General features: G+C 45.9%; 1 long non-coding RNA gene across 1 annotated transcript in view; it reads left to right on the plus strand.

Moving 5' to 3' along the window:
* LOC147730769 (uncharacterized) overlaps positions 1-20029 on the plus strand; it is a 57654-nt gene extending 37625 nt beyond the window's left edge. The window contains exons 2-3 of the long non-coding RNA XR_015308397.1: positions 18445-18808; positions 19502-20029. This is a non-coding gene — a long non-coding RNA (uncharacterized LOC147730769). The remainder of the gene's footprint in view (positions 1-18444; positions 18809-19501) is intronic.
* Positions 20030-21710: the final 1681 nt, after the last annotated feature.

Raw genomic sequence — 21710 nt, forward strand, 5'->3', positions numbered from 1 at the left:
CAATATATTGTTAGGATGATAAAACAAGTTATTCATAGTGATTTTTATCCCTAGTAGGTCCGCAGCATTTATGGTCTCAGTTAAGATTTTTGTTACCATAAGTTGGCTCTTAAAAATCGTTGCTACACCACCACCTCGTATCCCCTCTGGTCGGTTATGCCAGACCATATCATACCCGCTAGGAAGGGCGGCTATGATATCCGGGGAAGAGGTGTCACTCAGCCAGGTTTCGGTGAGTGTCAGGACATCAATGGTCTCGTCTTGTAGGAGGGTGAAAATTTCTAAGTGGTGTTTCTGTAAAGACCTGGTGTTAAGGGTAGCCAACTTCAGAGGGGTTGACTGCCTCGGAATCACAGGGCTGGGGATACGGAGAATATTATTTCTCTTAATTGTAGCGCATGTGGTTGGGGACAGACAGTACCTGTCGGACTTCAGCGCTAGTAGATCAGAGAATGTATAGCAGGTACGTGAGCCAGAGTCCCTAAGCCCTAAGCCCAGTCGTGCGCGGACGGGCGCAGACGGGCAGGACTCTGGCACGACTCCGGCGCAGGTCCGGCGCGTCCGCTGCGCGGAGCCATTATTGCCTGTTTTTATAGCGCTTGTCTATGGCCTCACCAACCCAGCCCGACCTTACAATCTACTAATATATGCAATATTTCACACTTTGTCCCCAGTCCGCATTTGAATAGCCCATCGAGGTATATAAATTCTGCCTTTAATCTCCCATCCATTAGCCATGGGTTAGTGGCAATTCGTAGTTTCAAAATTTCGTATCTAAGTCCATGGTTAGGCAAGGTTTCTAGATACAGATGCATCATTTTCCCACGCTTTTATCATGCATTGGACCGACCTTTTCTTTCTTAGGTATACTAGGTCCTGGTTCCTTGATTGCTCCCTACCTTGTGCTCTAAGTAGACTCTTGGAAAAGGCAACGTCTAAAGGATTCTGGTTTGCTCCCACATTTAGACTCCCAGTAGTCTCCTTAATTTTCCTTCTCGCTTCTATTGCCCATTTTAGGCTGCTATGCCTGATTTCCTCACTGCACCAATATGAAACCTTCTGTGCGCCCCCTTGGGATTGGCGTTTCCAGAATCTTGCCAGTGACATTTGGGCCTGGATATTCCATGCTATTGTTCCTGTCTCTATTCTAGTTGCTTGTATCATGGCTGCCTTAGGTAGGGACAGTAGCATTTTTAGGGCCTTGCCTTCCTCCTGATCCCACCCTCCTTTACCACTGAGATGTAGAACTTCTGCTCCATACAGTACTTGGGGCGGGATCATAGCTTCATAAGCTTTTAGCAAAGGTTTGTGTGACATGGCCCCATAATCTTTATTTAATTTTTTCAGGCCACAGATGGAGGACAATGCTTTCGCTTTTTGGGCATTAAAATGTGTCCCCCCATATTTTAAGGAACTTTTCGAACCATATAACTAGGTATTTATATTCCTTTACAGATTCCAGTTTTGTTTGCCCTAGATACCAGCTAAAGCTTTTGAACTTTTTACCAAAAGTCAAAATCTTCGTTTTATCTATGTTTACCACTAAAAGTTTGGCCTTACAGTATTCATTAAAAGCATTTAGGGCCACATTACCAAGGTGAAGTATCGCCGCATTTTCGGCGAATTGTGCTGAGAAAGCGACGATACTTCTAGCGCCCTATTAACAAGGGCATGCTAACGCCTGCCTCAAGCCCACTTTGCATGTCAGCGAGAAATATCGCTAATGACATGCAAAGTGGGCGTTCCCATGTCCAACCACATGTAAAATGTGGTTGGAGGTGGTAACACCCTATTACCAAGGCAGGCGTTGGGAGAAGGAGACCTGCGATAAACTCAACGCCTGCTCTGATCAGGTGTTAGGCATTGATAACATGGGGGTGTGGATCATAAAGCTGAATCCACCCCCCCATATTATCAAGGCACACATTAGCTCGTGACAATAACGCTTGTTTTCACGCGCTAATGTTTCCTATCGCCGGCTATCGCTGGATTTAATATCGCCTACGTGTTGCGCGTTGATAATGACACGCTAACACGGCGATAGGGAAATGTGCGATGTGCATTTTTTAACACACATCTTGGTAATATGGCCCTTAGTTTTCTCTGTAGCCCTAGCTCCGTCTGATCAATTATCACAAGATCATCTGCGTATAGCAGGCTTGCTACCTTCCTACCACTCATTCTGGGGCTCGCACTTCTTTCACCTTCCAGTGCTGCTGGTAGGTCAGCTAAAAAAAAATGAAAAGAGGAGAGGGGCCAGGACGCAGCCCTGTCTTAGCCCGTTCCCTATAGCTATTTTCTTTGTCAATGCCCCTTGCGTGTCTTTAATCACTTGGGCCTAATTTCCACTATCCAATTCTTTTAGAATTGCAAGTAGGCCTGCTGGGATCTCATATTTAGTCAGGCACTCCCATAAACTCCTACGATCCACCAAATCAAAGGCCGCCCGGAAGTCGACGAAACAGCAGAACATTTTCCCCTTTTGTTCTATCAACTTCCGGGCAAGTGCCCAAATAGCATACCAGTGGTCCACTGCAGAGTATCCTTCTTTAAATCCTCCCTGTTCTACTGGGACGATTGAACTTGCTTCTACCCAATTTTTTAATTTTTCTAGCACTATTTTTGCTAATATTTTCTCCCCAATATCTAACAGGTTGATTAATCTGTAATTTTTAGGGGTGTGCAAATTCCCTTTCTTGTGTATGGGCCCTATTATTTCCCCTTTCCAGTTATCTGGGAACCTCCCAGTGTTCAAAACAACTCTGAACATTTTGGTAAAAAATTCAGCCCACCAATCTGTCTGGATTTTAATTATCAGGGCCGGGAGGTTATCTGGGCCCGCTGCTCTTGTTAAATTCAGACTCTTTATCGTGCTTTTAACTTCTGGGACCCAGAAATCAAGTTTTATATCTGCTACCAGACCGCTCCAATCTGTATGCTGATTCTCTTCCCGGTTACTCCCAGGGCTATATAGGTCCTGCAAATAATCCTCCCAGGCTACTTCTGCTACTACACACTTCATTGTAGCTATCTGGCGGTCCGCAGCCACATGAACTAGTCTCCAGAATGCCGTAAATTCCTTGCCTCAATTGCCTCAAGTAATCTTAACCAACAAGCTTCTTTATATTCTCTTTTTGCCCTCCTAATTAACGTAATATATTCTCTTTTTAAACTTACAAGGTCGTTTCCACAACCCTGCCCGCCCTTTGAAAGTTGGGGACTTTTGCCTTCAGTGCAACACTCCCCTACTAGGGGTCATCTTACCCTTATACTGCTTGGTTTGAGAAAAATTGTAACGTCTGAGCGAGGGACCCAAACCAACAACACCCCACCCCCTCCCTTTTTTGCAACCCGAATTTTATTTATTATTATTATTTTTTTTTTCTGGCCTGTTATTTAATATGCCTTGAGATTTTACTACAACCTGGCAATTAATAATAAACGGATCCGGGTTGCGATAAGAACTGGGACTCGAACCCCTAACCCCAGATCTACGAGCACCGAATCGCTGATTCACTCCGTCATCCACATCCCACGTGGGATCACCAAACCAATCACGCTGGTCCTTAACCAATGCTGCCTATTACTTTAAGATGCGGGGCGTGCCTTGGAGCCTCCGACGTCACGTACCCACGATGGCCGGCTGAACCAATCAGGGGCGTCAGGCATTTAAACCGGCCGGGTTTACTTTCTCCGCACTTCCGGGAGACAGCCGCTGACCGTGTAGGTACACGGAGGGGAGCCGCGGGCGTTGAAGTAAGTTAACCCCACCCTGCCGCCAAGGCGAGCTCTCGCATCGCGGTACTATTTTCTAACGGTCTCTCACCTTTCTTATTATTATTTCTCGTAGAGAAACGCCGCGTGAAGACACCCCACGCTATCGTTTCCGTAGGGGCGTAATCGTGTCCCTTAGGAAGTGAGTCCTTGCAGAAACTTCCAATACACCCACTATTGCTTGTAATCTCTCTGTGGCGTGTATCTCTCGCTGTGAGAGGGATTTTTCCTCTATGTGTGGCTTCATGGTTCCTTAAAAAATCTTAGGACATACTTGCTAATACTTTTCTAACACTGTGGTTTGTTAATTTTACCGCTCTTTGAATAAAAAGCGAGTGGCATTTTGCTCGTTCCTAATGAATACGGAGCAATTACCGGACACGGACCCAATTACAGGGACGGTCCTTGTGGCTAATTTAGATGCACCTAATGATGGAATCTATGGTAGCACCCCAGTACTCCCAGTACTGGTGTCACATAAAATATGCATGATGCCTAGACCCACCCATCTGTGAAACCATTGTTGATTAAAACTTCATAATGAAGAAAGTAACTCTTCTTCTTCATGTTTATGTGTTTGTGGTCTTGTTTGTCCCTTCTCTCCTACAGGTCATTTTATACATCCCTACCAATTGTGTAGTGTGGTGTTGACGGAAATTATCTGTTTTTTCTCACTGTATATATCTTTTTCACACTTTGAGCCTCTCGGGAGGGTGCGCCTTAGCGCGCGCACACCACCGGAGGACTTTTGATATAGGTCCTGAAGAAAGCGGAGCTATACGCAAACAAACAGCTGAAACATGTGGACCAATTTCTGTCTTTGACTTAGGATTCCGGTTCCTTAATTAAGAACCTGGGGAGTCCGCTCACTTTGTTTTTAACCAATGCGGGCTGGCCATTATTAAAAAAAAATTCTAAAGGCACAACCTTTGCATTTTTTAATTTTTAAACACATTTGCACAATCACAGTTAGTCACCTCCTAATTTGGGCACTGTTGCATTCAACACATCCTGCTCCGCTGTAACCAGGCGTCGTAGCACGCTGGGGAGACATTTGGTCACCCCAGCGGGGACCCGATGATGAAGCATGTCACCAACTAGTGGTGAGTGAGGGTCCTTCAAAGAAGTAAGGTTCTTTCCCTCCACCCATTATAGGGTGACCAGCAAGCGCCCCGACTTTCTTCCAGTTGAAGATAGTCTATTGGGCTCATATAGGGACTTTTCAGACTGCCCCGCTGTGTGCCTTGCACGCGTGTGAGCATTGATCACGCGTGCGGCACACAGCAGAGTTTAATTCTTAACCTTTAAACTATCACGTGTTTTATCTTTCCTTTGCATCACAGTCACTCCTTTGTTGTTTATAATATATACATTTATAAGCATTATCCTGTTCATTTTTACAAAATCAGATAGCATTATTCTACAAGCAAGCAGCCATTTACATTTTACGGTTATTTCTATCCCCTTCTTTGTTATTTTTGTTGACACCAGATTCATTATTCCCCCAGCTGGACGGCCAAATCTATGTTTCTTTGCTAAACAGTTTTGCTGGGAGAAGCCGTCGAATGTGGGGGTCTTGCCACATAGCCAAGTCTCCTGGATACACATAATCTCTGTATTTTCTCCTAATTCCCTTAAATATTTTTGTTTGGCTTCATCTTCTAGGCCATTTATATTCCAGGAGACTAATCTAATGCTATGTGGCTTACCTTATTCCTATTCCACATAATCTAGCATGCCATCATCACCATACCCTTCAGAGACTCTAGCTGAGGGACCTGCCTGGTCTATATCCTTACTCCAATCTCCCCACCAGTTTTTAGCGTTTGAATTATTTGCTACTATTTTAATATTTTCCAGGGGGGCCCCTTCCTCATCTTCTGGGTCTCTTAACCTTACTTGTCTCTTTCCTAACCCTGCATGACACCATAGGAAGTTTTTTCCTTTCCACCCTTTCTCTTCTTCTTCTACTAATACCTCATCTTCGGATAGTAGTCATATGCCCTCTATCTGTAGCTCCTTTTTCAATCATATCTTTTACCAGATTTGAGTATAACATTACTCTCGTAACATCCTTCCCTTCATTGTTTTGCCTAAAACCCACTTGTCTTAGATCATTTGTACCTATTGCTTTCAGGTTATGGCATTTTGAAAATCCTTGTAGGAGTAGTGACCTGTTTAGGGGCAACCTCTTGCCTATCTTCTTTCCCCCTTTCCTTAATGGGATTGGTTCAAAATATAGACTCATAGTCTCACTCCCCTTTTTCATTTTCCCGTTTATTATCCGGTGTTCTGATGTGTTGACCTTATTTATCTGAATGTTGGGCCTATTAACATGCACCTCCCGAGTGAGCCAATGCTGTAAACTTCCTCCTAACTGTCTCCCAGACTCCTTAGGCTGTGGTGTGTTTTTAATGATTACATGATTCGTCTGAGGTGCTGGAAAGTTATGTATGTTATGTAGGTACACATTTTTACCCTGGTTATTGCCCTGATTTTTGGGGTTTTTCTTCTTTATTGTACTCGTCAGTAATTTGGGTGATTTTGGTTCATACCCCCTTTCACCAGTCACCTTCTCCACCCTTGCCCCTTTTACTATTGTTTTACCCTCTTTCTTTAGTGAACTCCTTCCTCCCCGTCTCGCTCTATTTATTTGGCCACGTCTAGTCAGCTCTCCTCTTCTTATTACCCTCATTGCTACTTTGAGATGTATACCTCATGACATTCTTTGGGTGGTTCGGCAGTTTCCACCTGTGCCTCTACTCGGGGCTGAGGGTCGGGGATTTGTCTTACCATAGAAGGCATGTGGCTTCTAATCCCCTGCAATTCTCCCTCTATTTTGGCTAAGTACGTTTTTTGTGATTTTAGGATAAGATTATTAGACAATGTGACTTCTAGAAGTACTTGAAGAGTTCTTTGTAATATTAACATTAGGTCCAACATTGTGGATGCAGACATTGCTGAGAGTTCCTGGTTGAGCTCAGGTGTTACGTTCGCTTCCATGCGTTGTTCTACGCTGGCATTCTGTATCTCGGGCGGACTTTTATTCTCATCGCTTCTCTGGATTTCATTACTACTCAATATGCTTACTTCTTCTCTCCCTATATCCTCTTTTGCAGTCGGGCTATCCTGGGGTTCTCTCTCCAAATCATAGGAAAAAAAACCTCGTGGTGAAGAAGACAGCCGTGGTGATGCTAGCCCCCCCAGGTCCAATAGCAGCTGCAGAGACTGATTGACCATGTTTAGGGATGCAGTTGTTTGTACTTCCAAGGGTAGAGAGGTATGTCCATTCTCATTTCTCTCCCGACTCCCATTTTGCGATGCTGGTTCAATTATCACAATGTCTTGGTGTTTTGCCGGGGTAAAGGCTTTTTTGAAGTGTTTTCCCATGAATTCCTTTATTGATTTTGAAGTCGAGGTACCCTGGTTTTTATTTGCAGCTATATTCCTTTTTGCTCCTTTCTTCTTTCCTTTCACAGGAGTCTGCTCTAGGGAACTACTGCTTTCATCCAATAATCCAGATTTTGCTGGGTTTATTCTTGGCCTTAAATTACGCTCCGGCGTATTTTTAGCTTTCTCTGGGGCCATCTCTGGTATTTTACTCGGGGATGCCTGCTCCACCGATGCTGTATTAAAACTTTTAGCCTATTAGGGGTTTTGGCGATTTGCTACTTTTTTGATAACTGTCCCTAATCTTTTTGGGACTTTGGGGCTTTCTCTAGAGACACTGGCTCCACAGGCGCAGGGTTGGTCTATAAGGATTATAGAAATTTAACGGGGTCGGCCCCTTTTAATTTATTGTCCCAGGTAATCAATCTCCCAGAAGCCTTGAGGCTTCACTCTCCGGCTCTCCGCGGCTCTCCGCAACTCTCAGCAACTTTCAACAACTTTCAACTCTCTGCGACTCTCAGCAACTCTCTACGGTATGGGGGGGGTCGGTGGAGGCCAGATTGAAGGCTGGGCTAGTCCTTCCCTTGGGCAGCTGACGGCCGCTGGCAGCCCTCTCTCCCCTCCCTTGCTCGACACGCACCTTACAATGAGCAAGGCGTGTGTTATCTAACTGCGGCGCAGGAAGACCAAGGCTTACCTCTGCAGCAGATGCTGCTAAAAGGGGGCCCGGTCCCTGGCTCCCCGGTGTGACTCTCCGGAATGGCGGCCGATATGTGACTGTTGTGTGGCTGTGCGGCATGGCTTTAGGCAATTACCGCTTCCGCGGGCTCGGCTCTGGCTCCATAGATTTTCCAGCCGGGTTTCAGCCGATTAGCCGATCCAGTCGATTAGCCGCTCACTGCTCTCAGGCTGCCTGCTCGCTCGCGCACCTCCTCCGCCTTGCTGCTGGTGCTGCTGGAAAAACGTGGACTGGACTCTGGTGCAAACTGTGCATGGCGGGTGAACAGTATTGAAGAGAAAAAAATGAAAAAAACCTGCTCAGTGTTATTATGTATACAGGTGTGTGAGTCACCATAGTCACATCAGGGCCACAGAACCCCCCGCCCCCGAGATGCCCAAACCCGTAAATAACACACAGACACAAGTGTTAAGTTTGGGAAAAAATGCTGCAGGTTTATTACATACAACATATGTAATGATGGTGGGTTATCTTACGGGCGATCCAAGGGCAGGCGGCATTCTCGCCACCTGCCCGCCTGTTGAGCCAATCAGCACAGTGGCGAACCACCCAACTTCTGCACAATTATTATAATTATACTACACACGCCCCTTGCAGGGCGTGACTTGGCAAACCCCCGGCTGCACAGGCCCACAACCGCCTGAAGGACTACTGGGGCGCCGACACGAGTTCCTGCACCTCCCATGAGGTTACAGGTTAGGCTCTGGCACCCCTATGTGCCCGCTGAAGTACAGTGTTTGCACCTCTCTTCTTCCGGATCGCCCAGTAACTCCGCCACAGCCCGTGCGGTGGTTCCTGCTGCCGCACGGGCCCCCCACCACTGCTACTACTCTTTACCTGCAACCTTTGCTCAAAAGTGCTTCCTTCAGATAGAGGAGGAACAGGTCTAAGCCTACAGGCATGAGATGAACACCATCTGCCACAAATAACCCCTGACCTCCAACCTTAGCTCAGCAGAGCTTCTCGTCAGTCCAAGGAACAAGACCAAACGGCAGGAGCGGGGACCCTTTCCACCTCAAAGAGACCATAGCTCCTGACATGAACATTACATGCCTGAAGGAATGAAAGGCCCCTCTGCCACTAATCTGCAGATCCCCCCGGGTCCTTTCACCAAATTAGAGTAACCAACCCCAGTTCGTGAGGCCATACTACCAGGAAAAGACCAAGGGAGAGGAGGGGCCCCTACTGCTGAATTCCCTACGTATCATAAATAGGCTGTCCAGCACATGCCACTGGAACTCAACCCCACACCTCACACAAAGCGTCAGAAGACTACACCCAGGTGAAGTTACAGCTACTGCTGCAACCCCGTCCTCTGCACAATCATCAAGAAAGTGTGCTTACGTTGAACGCTTGTGCTGCTATCCTCAAAAGAGCACAGGGGACTTGGGGGGATCAATACATAATAGACTATAAAACTTGGGCGAAGTTCCATCGTATGCTAAATACAGGATTTAACAGGAATTACAGCAGGCATCACCTGCCCTCTTGGGTTTTAGTTTGGAAGCAGCTTAGGCCATGCTACCACTAAGTTAGCTAGCCTGTAGGTTGACTTACGACCACCACCAAGGGATAGCTGTGACTGAAACCAAGTGCCCCTTAAGCTCCTGACCTGCATAAAGACCCGCCTGTAGAAACCAATGCCACTCTGACACTAAACAGCATATCCACCCGGTTACAATCCCTCTACAGCAATAGTGTAGACTATCCCAGGTACGTGAGGTCATACCCCTGGCAAGAGACCAGGTGATGAGGGGGCCTCCTCTGCTGGTATCCCTCCCTAACCATACAATAGGGGAACCAGCGCATGTCACTGAGAAACACTACACACCTTCACACAAAGCTCAGCAAACTACACCCAATGATGTACGACTTCTGCCGAAGCGCAGTTCTCAAAATTCAACTGTAACTGCTATGTTTACCCTTGTGCAACTAAACTCACGAAGAATACATAAGTCTACTGCATTGCGCAAAGCATCTATTGGTATAAAACTTGTGAGGTGGACTTACATGTGATATACAGGATTGCCAAGGTAACAGCCGGAATCACATGCCCCCTAGTTTAGCCTGAAGGCTGCAAGTCCATGCTACCTCGAGGATAGCTTGTCTTTAAGGTTGACTTACGACCCCCCCTAAGGGATATGATAAACTGAACCAAGGGGGGGGGGGCACAAGGTTGGCGACATCAAACGTCAGGCCAGCTTCTCACTTTGGGAGGGGCATAAAGGAATTTAAAGTCCTCTAGCAGCCAAGGTGTTAAACAACGCTGTGCGTGATGCCGGAGTAATGGGATGTCGCTATACTCAATATACTTTTGTATCCTAGCTGCCTCGCAGGATGCCATGGATACAAGTGCCCAATCACTGTGCAAGCCCATGCATGACCCGCTGCAGTACAGTCAGGGGGGGAGATCTCAAAGCCCAGGAAAGGGTGCAACTGAGACAGGCTACACTGTCTACTAACATAAAGGGCACAGGCCGCCGATACCGCCCCCACACGACAGAGGTCAGATTAGGTGTACGGCCCGAGCACTAAGTCGCCCTCACCTGGAAGAAGGAGTAGGGTGTGGCACAAAAAAGGTTCTAAGCCTTAAAGACACCTCCCAAAACTACAGGCCCTCTCTCATCTGAAGAGGACCTAAATAATGAAAGAGATCTCCTTTACTAAGGGGCCTCCCATTGTTAACCCAAGGAAAGAGTCTGCCAGGTACAGAGAATACTCTCTCTCTACCAACAAGCATGCGTCACTAACTCTAAGTCACAGTGGACAAGAGCTTGAGTGCCTACAGCGCCTACTGCATAAGAAAGGTGAAGGCGTAGGCCTTCAAACTGACCAACAAGATTTCCCCAAAAGGAGACACTTCCACTGATACTACATGCCGTTTCCCAAAATTGGTGGCGGCCTACACTTCTAGTAATACTACTTGCCTAGAGTGTGGAAGTGTCTTCCCAGTGCGATCGTGTTGAGGAGAGTCTGACAACTGTCAAGTGATCTTCTACCAGGAAACTTGTAGTGACATGCACTTATACTAACCTCTTGTAACCACTATGTGCTACTAAAGCAACGACTGGTTACCTGACAAGCACCAGTGACACTAACGCCTGCATAACCATTCATTCCTGGGTAGGCCTGTCTACCAGCAGGGAGGGTTGGGACCACCACCTCTGAGAAGTGGCCCACATTCCCGGCCAACAACACGTAATAAACATCCAAAGGCTGTTCTCACTGGGCTCATCAATAGCATATGTTCGGTGCCTTTCAGATGTTAATGCTCATAGGTGCAGACACAGGAAAAGGCCAAAGCGCTGCTTATAGGCTGGAGAAGTGAGGAGAGAAAAGTGGCCGAACGCCGTGGATGCACAAGTGGAGCCTGCCAGGACATGTGCTTGGGAAAAATGGCAACTTGTATGCAAAGACTACTCTTAGACAAGTAAAAGGGGGCATGCCCCATCACACAGTGCGCTAAGCTATATCCCCCATCCCTGCGATACTCCCTGGTGCAGCCTGGCCCAGGTAGCTAAGGTAGCTATTCTGTATGAACTCAGTTCTATAGGGTATAGCTTGACTGTGCTGTCATGGCGAATGATTGACTGTATGGAAGTCCATCTTAGGATGTGCTAAAATTAGGGTAATTAGGCAAATTCTAGGTCTTACCCTTTGCTAATAGGATCCAAAATAACCCCCATACGCATGTCAATCTCCTGGGGCCTTAAACAAGAGGTGCAGTTAAAAACTCGTTATATGGACAAGCCCGGGACCTGCACTGATGTTAATATAACCAATGAGAAGAAGAGGACACATGACAATAGTCAATGCTCTTCCACAATACTGCTGTTGTCTGTCTGCTTATCCAAGGTTCCGGAATCTGGAAGGCAGCCAACTGCTGTGCCATCAGTTTAGGAGCACCTGCTGCTCAGTGGGATGTGGGGTCTACAGCCTGCAATGTTACACTCATTTCACTTAAAAGTTGAGGAACTGTTGAAACCTCAGCCTGAGCCTGTACTGCCAATGAAATACCTGAAGAAGAAGACTCCCAATATAAAATTACTCAAGAAGTGATTCAACAGCTGGTAAGAGAACTCAGAAATAATTCTCTTGTTGGGCTGGAAGTCAGCCATGTATACTGATGGTCACCAAAAGCATATATACATAAAGTAGCGCTGGGCCTATCATACCTATCAGCGACCTCAACACTTTGAAACGAGGAATTACTGGTGTGTAGTAAAAGATGAGGATACCAACCAGGATTATACTACCCCATTTCTAAATTGACACTATGCTACAGATGCGAAAAACTTGCTGAAAGAATATGATGCCATCGACAAACCTATATGTGGTACAAATGGAAGACTATAGCAATGGTATGCAAGTGAGCCGTGCTAGTGCACTCCTTAACTCGCGGGCTCGTAATAAGAGGATCAAACTAATACTCTGTAAAGTTGGAGGATATGACAATATTCAGGGTACAGGATAGGACATAGGGACTTAAAGTAATAGATTATTAGAAATAGAAGCAGGGATCGAAGAAAGGATCGCTTTCAATATAAGTCTATAATGAACCACTCGCACCCTCCATCGCAGACAGTGTAACTGTTCTGCCCAACTCCTGATGAAGCTGGAAGAATATCCAATATTTATCTTGGATAATATGATCGTGGGCATGTCATTTGCCACCTAAATGCCTCACATTGCAGTGTAATGGTTGGACAACCTATCGCAAGATACCATTGGGACAGGATGTTGCACATTAACGTCAAATTCCCACTATGCCGTGCTCCCAAACAGGAGCAAATTGGCGTACAGGAGACAATGAATTTGAAAATATTCATAACGGCACATCCTACAAAATGAACAATACTGGTGACGTTTTAAGGCTTGTGCACTCGCACCTGTTCCTGGAGACTTGAAAGGAAGGCACAACCGTTGTGGGGTGAGACTATAAAGAAGTAACAGGTATTAAGGATTAGCACAGTCACAGCTGACCCTCCCAATAAGATCAGTAGTGCTCTGTCAACACTCATTAAAAATCGTATTGTGCCTTTCTTTATAAATAGCTTGTCATTTTCATAACACAGGTACATGGGAATAATAACCAGAAAAAGTTATTTCAGCAAACCAGTATTACCTAACATAAGTATAATGTTGTGGAGAAATGGATTAGGAAAGCATTCGTTCACAACTGGAACTTGGTGCATTAGTAGTTTAGTTCCTCATCAGCAATTCAATAACCTTAATACGCTTACCCCTAGTAGATGAGATGTCGGGAGAATGATTGTTCTGCTACAGTTAAGACTGCTGCTGCTAAAGGGCAAGACCTGACGAATCCCATGTAAGAGAGCTTAAGAAAAGGGGCTCAGGGAGTGTAGCAGTGTGTTACAGATGACCCTGCTAATGTAACTGGTGTTCCAGAGGCATAGGGGGCATAAGCAAAATGTAGGACATGGGCTGATACACCTGCCCCGTGGAGCCCTAGCAAGTGCATTGCGGCCCCCGGTAATAGGTACTAAATCGCTAGTGACCTCGCTCGGTCTTTCTTAAATACAGTGGAAAGCAGATTGGTTCAAAGTAGATGACCAATTAGCTAACGAAAAAGTGGCACGAAGAAACATTTCCAAACGTGTTGGGGTACAACGTGGTCCATAAACGGCTTCTGCCGAACCCAGGGTAGAACAGGGAACCCCTAGCTCTTCAGTCAAACGGCCTCAGGGGGGCGCTGCATTTCAAGCTGTAGGAGCGTGGCGCCGACCTCGCTGACCCCAAGATAGAAAGAATGATTTGCTTGGGCGCATGCATGGCCTCAGAAAGGTTGTGCTCATGGATGGCCAGCGGGAGATAAAAGTGTTTGCACTTTCAAAAGGCCCAGATGTCTCCGGAGCGGTAGAACCAGGCCTCTGTGTCTCAGGCACCCCGGGCATCTTGGGGTGGTGTTCGCGCTAGGAAGGGGAGGAGAAGAAGGCCTCGGCCCTGTCCCAGTGCGCCTAGAACCCCCCTCCCCAGAAACTGTGAAGATAATCCTGCGCCCGACCAGCTACCGCGACGTGGTACACAATGGGCCTGCATCGCAGAGCCCGACAGTGGGGTATGACTCTTATCATTCCGGTCACAAAACATGGCTGCCCGCTGCCGTTATTGCATGCCACCAGAGCAACATGCGGGGCGGGTGCTGAGGGACATCTGGCTCCCGTGAACAGAGAAAACACAGAACCAACGTGTAGCCAGGGCGGTCAAAAGTGCAACACCCAAGCCAAGCCCGGCCTACCACCAACAATGTGCTACCTCTTCTATTTTGTTCCAAGTTTGGCAATGTGTCGCAAGCCGCACTACATGAGAAACAAAATGTGCGATGTATCCCCTGGGTGCACCAGAAACGTGTAAAGGAGCCGACAATGACCCGCACAACTTGCGCCAGGCCACTGGGAGAAGGCATGCCTAGCTATGAGTACTGTATACCGTGCTGTTGGTGAGAAGCTGGAGAAAACACCCCAACATATCAAAGTTAACATTTGGCGTATGCGGTGGTCGTAGCCGAGGCAGTGCCACCCTGTGGATAAAACACAACACTGCCCCAATGAACATAGTTAAAATAAACGAACGGTGGATGAACACCATCACTAACACCGTTTACTACATCCGCTTCACCCTGTGAATGGCAGGTACCCCCAATAACCAGGCGCAACTCGTTAACCAACAATGTCGACACCCCGTGTAGCGTGCGGCAAAACTGCAGCTCAGCGATGCCCGTGACTCCCCTGCCCTGTTCACCAACGCGCCATCGAAGCGCTGCAATTCTGCCCGCGAAGCGGGGACATGGCTACTCGTAACTCGGGCACCGTGGGCCTAAGCTAGAAGCGTTCCTACCGGCGGTCTAAATACGTACTTGCCAAGGGACAAACCGCTCCGGGGCAAAGTCACCCCCCAGTCGTACTAACGGGGAGAGGACAATACTTATGCGCGCGACCCCGGAGAAAGACAAGCCGCTCCGAACTACAGTAGCCTTTCCAGTGTAACCAGACCAAAGTCCCTCAAATCTAAAATACTCGCGCCCCGCCAGCCCCTGACAGACGGAGGCCACGAACCGGAGGACCACCCGGGCTGAAAGGCACCGCCACTTCGGAGATGCGATCTTACGCTCCCACAACGGTGGAAAGCAGCATCTGCCCCTCAGAGTCCTCCCCTGAACCCGCACCAGCGCTCACACAACTACCCAAACACGTGCCCGGACGGATTGAGCTGCTAATGTTCCGCGGTGCTCCAAGGTGTCCAGGCCATCACATACGGCTAATTCCTAGTCCTTACCCTTCCAGGAACTACTTGTCGCCATACTAGGAGAAACAACCTCACGCTGGGCATAGCTAACGAGATCACCCTATAAAATCATACACTTAAGCATTGGACACGTGGAGATACATGCCTCGGAGGTCCGTTTATTGTGAGCTGTGTGCAAGGCGGGCAATACTGAAAGAAAAGCAACGCTCACTGATCCGCTGTAAACATACCATATAATACAGATAACTGCCGAGTGCCTCCAAAACGTTCATCCGTACTAATTAAATATGGTTCATACTACCCCTGCTAGGGTTCGAACCCTGTACAATTGCATTGCCGGTGCCCTTGTCCCCTGAGCCATCTATTGAATCTCATCCGTAAATGCTATCTGGCCAGGCACTAGGTTGCGTAGTACCATACAGTGTGCTATATTCTCTAACTTTCCCCGACGCAAGATCCGGCTTACGTAAGCAACAGTAAACAGCTCCAGACTAGCCTTGCTTAACACTTAAAGCCATGTGCACAAGCGATCCGCTCGAAATCAACCGCATGGACGCCGGAACCCACTAGCGAACACCTAAAGTGTTCGTCGTACATATGCCATTTCAACAATTTTAATCTGCCAGTCTTGAAGAGTAGGCGCCGAGGCGAGTATTATCCCTGCCGTGCCGGGACTCGAACCCTGGTCCCAGGCCCATTCACTGTTTCAGAGTCAACCACTCTGACCCGTGAGCCACACTTCTCTCTGCAACCGCCGAGGGCCCAGTGCCCCAACCAAACCGTTCCGTTCCCTCTGCCGAAACACTCTCTATTGCTCCAAAGCATGCGAGAAACCGGACGTGCACCCAAATGCCCCCAATGCCAATGAAGCGCAAAAAATGGCCCACATTTAACCAAACAGACCGTACAACACCGGCCCACTCCCCCCATGTCCCCAAGAACGGGGGACGACGGGAGGAGGCTGGGATGCCCCCCCACTCACCACGTGCACGAGACAGACCCGGGACCCGACGTCCTAATATCACGGAAACCACCCAAGCCAGAAAGACGAGGACAAAAGAGTGTCCCGAAGCTGTAGCACGACGTCCGGAGTGGCAAAGAGGCCTCCACAATGGTGCAAGGGGGTAATGTACCCCCTGAGGCTCCTCACAGCCGCCCCGGACGTGCGTCAGCGACCCGCCTACCTCCTACTGGGCGATACCTGCCCAGGTGAGGAGTGACTGGCCACAAGGTGGGCGGGGGCAGCCCTCCGTGACTAGGAGCCCGCCCTCTTGATGGCCACTGCGTGGCCTCGGGCAAGCGCAAAAGTGTGCATGTACTGTTTATGGTGCTGAAGCAGATTAAAAATAAAATGTTTTTATTTACAATCCCAAGATGGCAATCACCCCTCTTGGTGTGGTGAATTAGAAAAAACATTAAATATGTGCAAAATTGATTTTTAGTTAAAGGAATAGCCCAGTAGCAGTATGCAGCTGACTGCCCTCCAAAAAAAGAAGAGACACGACTGGGAAGGAGAAGAGCAATACATAAGCACGGTGGTGGAATCAGGTGTGGGAGTGCAACCCAATCCTACTGAGTGGCAGCAAGCAAGGAGAACCAAAGGAGCAATTCAGGAATAGGGGGATGGTTTGAGGGACATCGTTACAATGTGCATAGGGGACCACAGGTAGCTGTGAGACTGTAGGAGCAACACAGAGAGCAGAAGGAGGCGGAAAGGTGTTGAGGAAAGCAAAGAAACATGCAGTGCCATTGGCAGTAAAGAAGCTCCAAGGTAGGGACAATCCACAAGAAGAGGAAGGAAGCTATCAAAGAAGCAAGAAAATAAGATTGATAAGAAAGCCATCGGTTAAGCAATGGGATGGCCCAAATCCCATTGTAGGAGGTCTTCTACAACAAACAACTAAAAGCTGTCTTTCAGTGATACCTAATAATCATATTTCCACATGAATGTGCCAGAAATGTAATCCCCTACCATCTTCTGTCCCTTCCATACTCAGCTGTCTCTGGTGGAAGAACTGCATCTAAGAGGATCTACAGTAATTAAGGACTTCTTCGTGAGCAACTGAATTCAACATTCAATGATTTTGATAGGCTCACTTATCAGCTTATTTGAATACAATTCCTTATTAAATTGCAGGTGCAATTTGTTTCTACGTGTGCATTTTATCTCTCCCTCACTGGCAAGAGTGATGCTAGAGTACATTAGTAAATATAACAACATCAATAAAAATAATGTGGCATATAGGAATTAGAAATTTAGGGCTTGATGTACGAAGTGTTTGCAAATAGGTAATCAGTCACAAACTGCTTATCAATCGCAAGAACACTATTTTTAATGTACAAGACATTTCAGAGGTTTGTTTTGTGAAGCGATTAATTTGCAAGTCATAACGACTCAAAATAGCATGTTGCATTTAATGAATCGTTATTTGCAATTCGCTATCAGTTTGGTAACGTAATTCGCAAATTGCAAATATTCACAAAATGACCATTTTGCACATGCAATTTACCACCAACTCAAGACAGGTGGTAACTATGTGCTTCTATAAAAACAGCCCCAGCATGCCTCTGTAGCTTCTAAAATAGCAGCTTTATTTGTGATGATAAGAATAATGTGGGTACTAGCTGGTTTGCAGAGGAGGAGATTCAGGAAGAAATATATGCAAAGTTCAGGCTAAGTAGAGCAGTTATCTGGGACCTCAAAGCTGATTTAAAGCCACAGTTTGAGAGTAGTCCTTTTCCGAAGTAATTCAATCTCCACCCATGTGCAGGTGTTATGTACTTTGCACCTCTTAGCTTCTGGTAGGTACCATGGTGTTATAGCTGCAGCTTGTGGAGTTCCACAGAGTGCCCTATCTAAATGTTTTGTACATTTATAGATGCTATGCTAATGCAATGATTAAATAGGCATATTTATTTTCATAGCAATGCACAGAAATTTAAATAACGAAAATCGAGTTTTCTAGGATTGCCAATTTTCCACATGTAATTGGCTGTATTAATGGTGCACATGGGCTTCTATGCCCACCATTTGACACTATTTATTTTGCAATAGAAAAATACTCATTTACTGAACATACAAGTAGTTTGTGATGCAAAAAATGTTACTGATATATCCAGGCTGCACCATGTTTCATTCATGTTCAGACAGAGTGGCATTTACACAAGGCGATTTTGAGCATGGATATTTATTGGGTAATTTTTGTTTGATCTAATGTACCTATTAATATCATATTTTGTGTTATTGTTTGTTAATATGTTATTTGTTGTTGTAGGTGACAGTGCCTATGCCCGATGCTTCTCGGTAATAACTTCTTATCTATCCCCTTCAACTGGAAGTGAGTCTTGATACAGTGTTGCCCACAGAAGAACATGAGATGTGATAGAATGTAACTTCGGATCTCTAAAATGTAAATTAAGATGTCTATACAAGAGTGGTGGTGCCCTCCAATATGCACTAAACGTCTCTTCCAAACTTATATTAATATGTGCATATCTGCAGAATATAGCTACAAGCAAAGGCTTAGAAGAAAGGATGTCAGAGGACGAAGAGCTGCCACTACCTCAACCACATTATGAGACAAAAGCAGCAGAAGGTGGAGTCAGATGTGCCAACATAACCAACCATTATTTGTTTAGGTAAGTGTTAAAGGCAAAGATTTAACATGTAAAAAATAAGAAAAAGGCTTTGTAGTTTGTAAACCATAATATTGCTCTACTTTCAGGTATGGAAATGTATGAAAGATAAATAAATATGATTTTCTTTTATGTTTTCAATGTAAAAGTAAGGTATTCAATTATTGTTGCACAAGCACAAAAGTTAAAATTGCTTTGTAACATAACTTTTTAGGACTTGCGTTTGGCTCAAGCAGATGTTGTAGCTCCTACATTCTCCCCAATGTCTGTTTCTACGAAGATTCCTACTATCAGTTGCAGAAATCCTGCTGACAATGAATTGATCCTCACTTATTTGTGTGACACTTGCAATTTGCAATGTTTGTATTAGTTCCACAGCATTATTAATTTGAATTAATCTTCTGCTGACATCATCACGGTAGTGCCTCATTTCAACTTGTAAACTCACAGAACGATGTGGCGGGGTGGACGAGGCATGTGCAAGGTGATTTATTGACCTGCGTAAGCTATCAGTACATGCTGAGCAATGGCGTTCCCTATGTCTTTGACTCATGTTATACTGATGTAATTCTTACTTGCATCTGTCAAACTATCACGTTTCTCATTCATGGAAATCTGCTTTTCAACTAGTTATTATGCTTTTATCAATAGTTATCAGTTTTTCTTTGACAAGTTTGATTTGTTTCTTTTTTGCAGGTGCTGAGCCTTCACCATTGATGCCTACAAACCTTCAAAAAGTGCCACATTTTCTGTTACATTAACATTACCCAAAGTTTGTTGGGATTGTCTATTGACAACACAGTGAGCTTCAACTCTTCTCCATAGTTGTCTTGACCTCACTACAGGTTCCTGAGTAACACTCTGTGTGCCTCTTTCAACACCACCTACTAATGACTTTGTATGCTGTGTAACTCGAGGACTCGTAGATTCAGGTTGGGGTACCATGTCCTGGCTGTCAAAATCAATTGAATCATCAAGGTTTATTTGAGATTGCTCATAGCCCCCGGTTTCTGACATATCGCTTCCATGAACATGAATATCTGTTTGGAAATGGATTCAGAATTAATTTTTGGACTATTGTTAATGTTTTGGTTTGGTGGCACAAATAAATGTATTCTAATTAACCTCATGGCCTATATGTTTACCACATCTACCTTAATGCATTAAGAAAGTGCTCTGATTTTATTTGTAAAAACAAATATACTGAATAAATTATTTATAGATAAAAGATTTAAAGGTTGTCTGGATGTATAAGTGTCTTTACAAAGCATAACCACAAAATGGTTTAGCTACCAGTGCAATATTACACTTAGCTTGAGAAGTTCCTGGTATGTCAGAATTGTCAATTGTACTAAATCCACAAAAAGATTATGGTTCCAGAGTAGTCTCAACCAGTTCTTCAATTGCAGTTGGTGGTGGGACAGTGGGAGAACCTCCTTCAGTTTCTCAAGCCTCACTAAGGCAGTTTGCCACCTTCTCTTTTCTTCTGGGTCTGAGATCATACAATTGTTTTCTGATTTCCCCAATGGAGCTCTGTGTTACTCCAAAAGTGTTGATGTTCTCCTGCATTGATTTACAACGTTGTTTCTTGTGTGATTCAGACAGTGTGAGGGATGATTTTCCAAACAGTTAGTAATGGTGCCCAAAACAATCCTCTGTTAATATTTCAAATAACAAATGTGTTTGTGTTTTATAGCCCTAGTCTCTTTCTTCGTATTTTTCTTGCAATTTTAAAGATGTTCATGAGTGGATGGCACACACACAGGAAGATGTAAGTTGGATACTGTAGGAAAGTGCCCCTTTTTGCATGGTTACCAACCATATTTTTCCTGATATCTGACACCTGACTTGCTGTGTCCTGGGCCCCTGCCTATCAGGTTCCCAGGGCCTGTGTCCTTTCCCAAGACTGTACCTTTGTACCCACAATTGGCACATCTGTGGCCACAGGTAAGGCCCTTATAAAAGGTACCATAGGAACCAAGAGTAATGTGACCAGGGAAGACCTGTAAGGGCTGCGGCACCGATTGTGCCACCCTTGGTGAGCCTGTACCTTAACACCCATCTGTGTGCCAGGGAAAGTCAGTCCTCTGGCAGGATGCACTAGCTTTAGGGTGAGGGTGCAGTGGCATGAGCCTTGTAGCCCTAAATTGTCTACGCCTGTTAGAACCGGCTGTCTCTAGTTGGCAGAGGTATGCACTTCTGACAAATAGGGACACACCTTTTCTAGTCAGGGCAAAGGGATCACACCCTTTGATAACCCCTGCTCACCCCCTTGGTAGCTTGGCAGAGCAGACAGGCTTATCTCAGAGGCTGTGTGTTAAGCATTTATGACCACATACAGTAATAAAGTGAATACACTACAAATGGACACGACACAGTAGTATTATAAAAATAAGTATTTTTATATAAGGCTTAGCACAAGACCAAATAACGACAAAAGTATACCACAGTCTTAATAAATACTCTTGGAAGGAAAAATAATAGTTCAAGTGTAGTTTCTTCTTAGCACAAAGTCTTTAGTATCAAAAGCAACTCTTCTTCTTTAAAACACAGTTCTTGGCAACAAGGTAACCCACACAGGAGTCACACGACGTCAAGGCAAAGTTAATCCAAAGGGTTCGGCGTCGACCGCGAGGAGCGCTACATCGAGCCTGGAGTCGCACAGACTCCCACAACACAGTACCTTGGAAAAGCGAAGCACACGATGATCAGCGGCGTCGAGCAGTCCGGCGTCGCGTCTTCGGTGTCGATCAGGCCTCAGTAGTCGTCGATGTCGATGATGCTGTTGCAAGAGTGAGCAGCGCTCACGGCGTCGAGGGGGCACGAAGTCGATGCGATCAGCAGCGGTGCAGACACGAGGTCCCTTGGAGCTGGAGCCGAACTCACTACTCACTGGCGTTGCTGC

Source organism: Lissotriton vulgaris, chromosome 2_1 (genome assembly GCF_964263255.1).
Source record: "Lissotriton vulgaris chromosome 2_1, aLisVul1.2, whole genome shotgun sequence".
NCBI lineage: Eukaryota > Metazoa > Chordata > Amphibia > Caudata > Salamandridae > Lissotriton > Lissotriton vulgaris.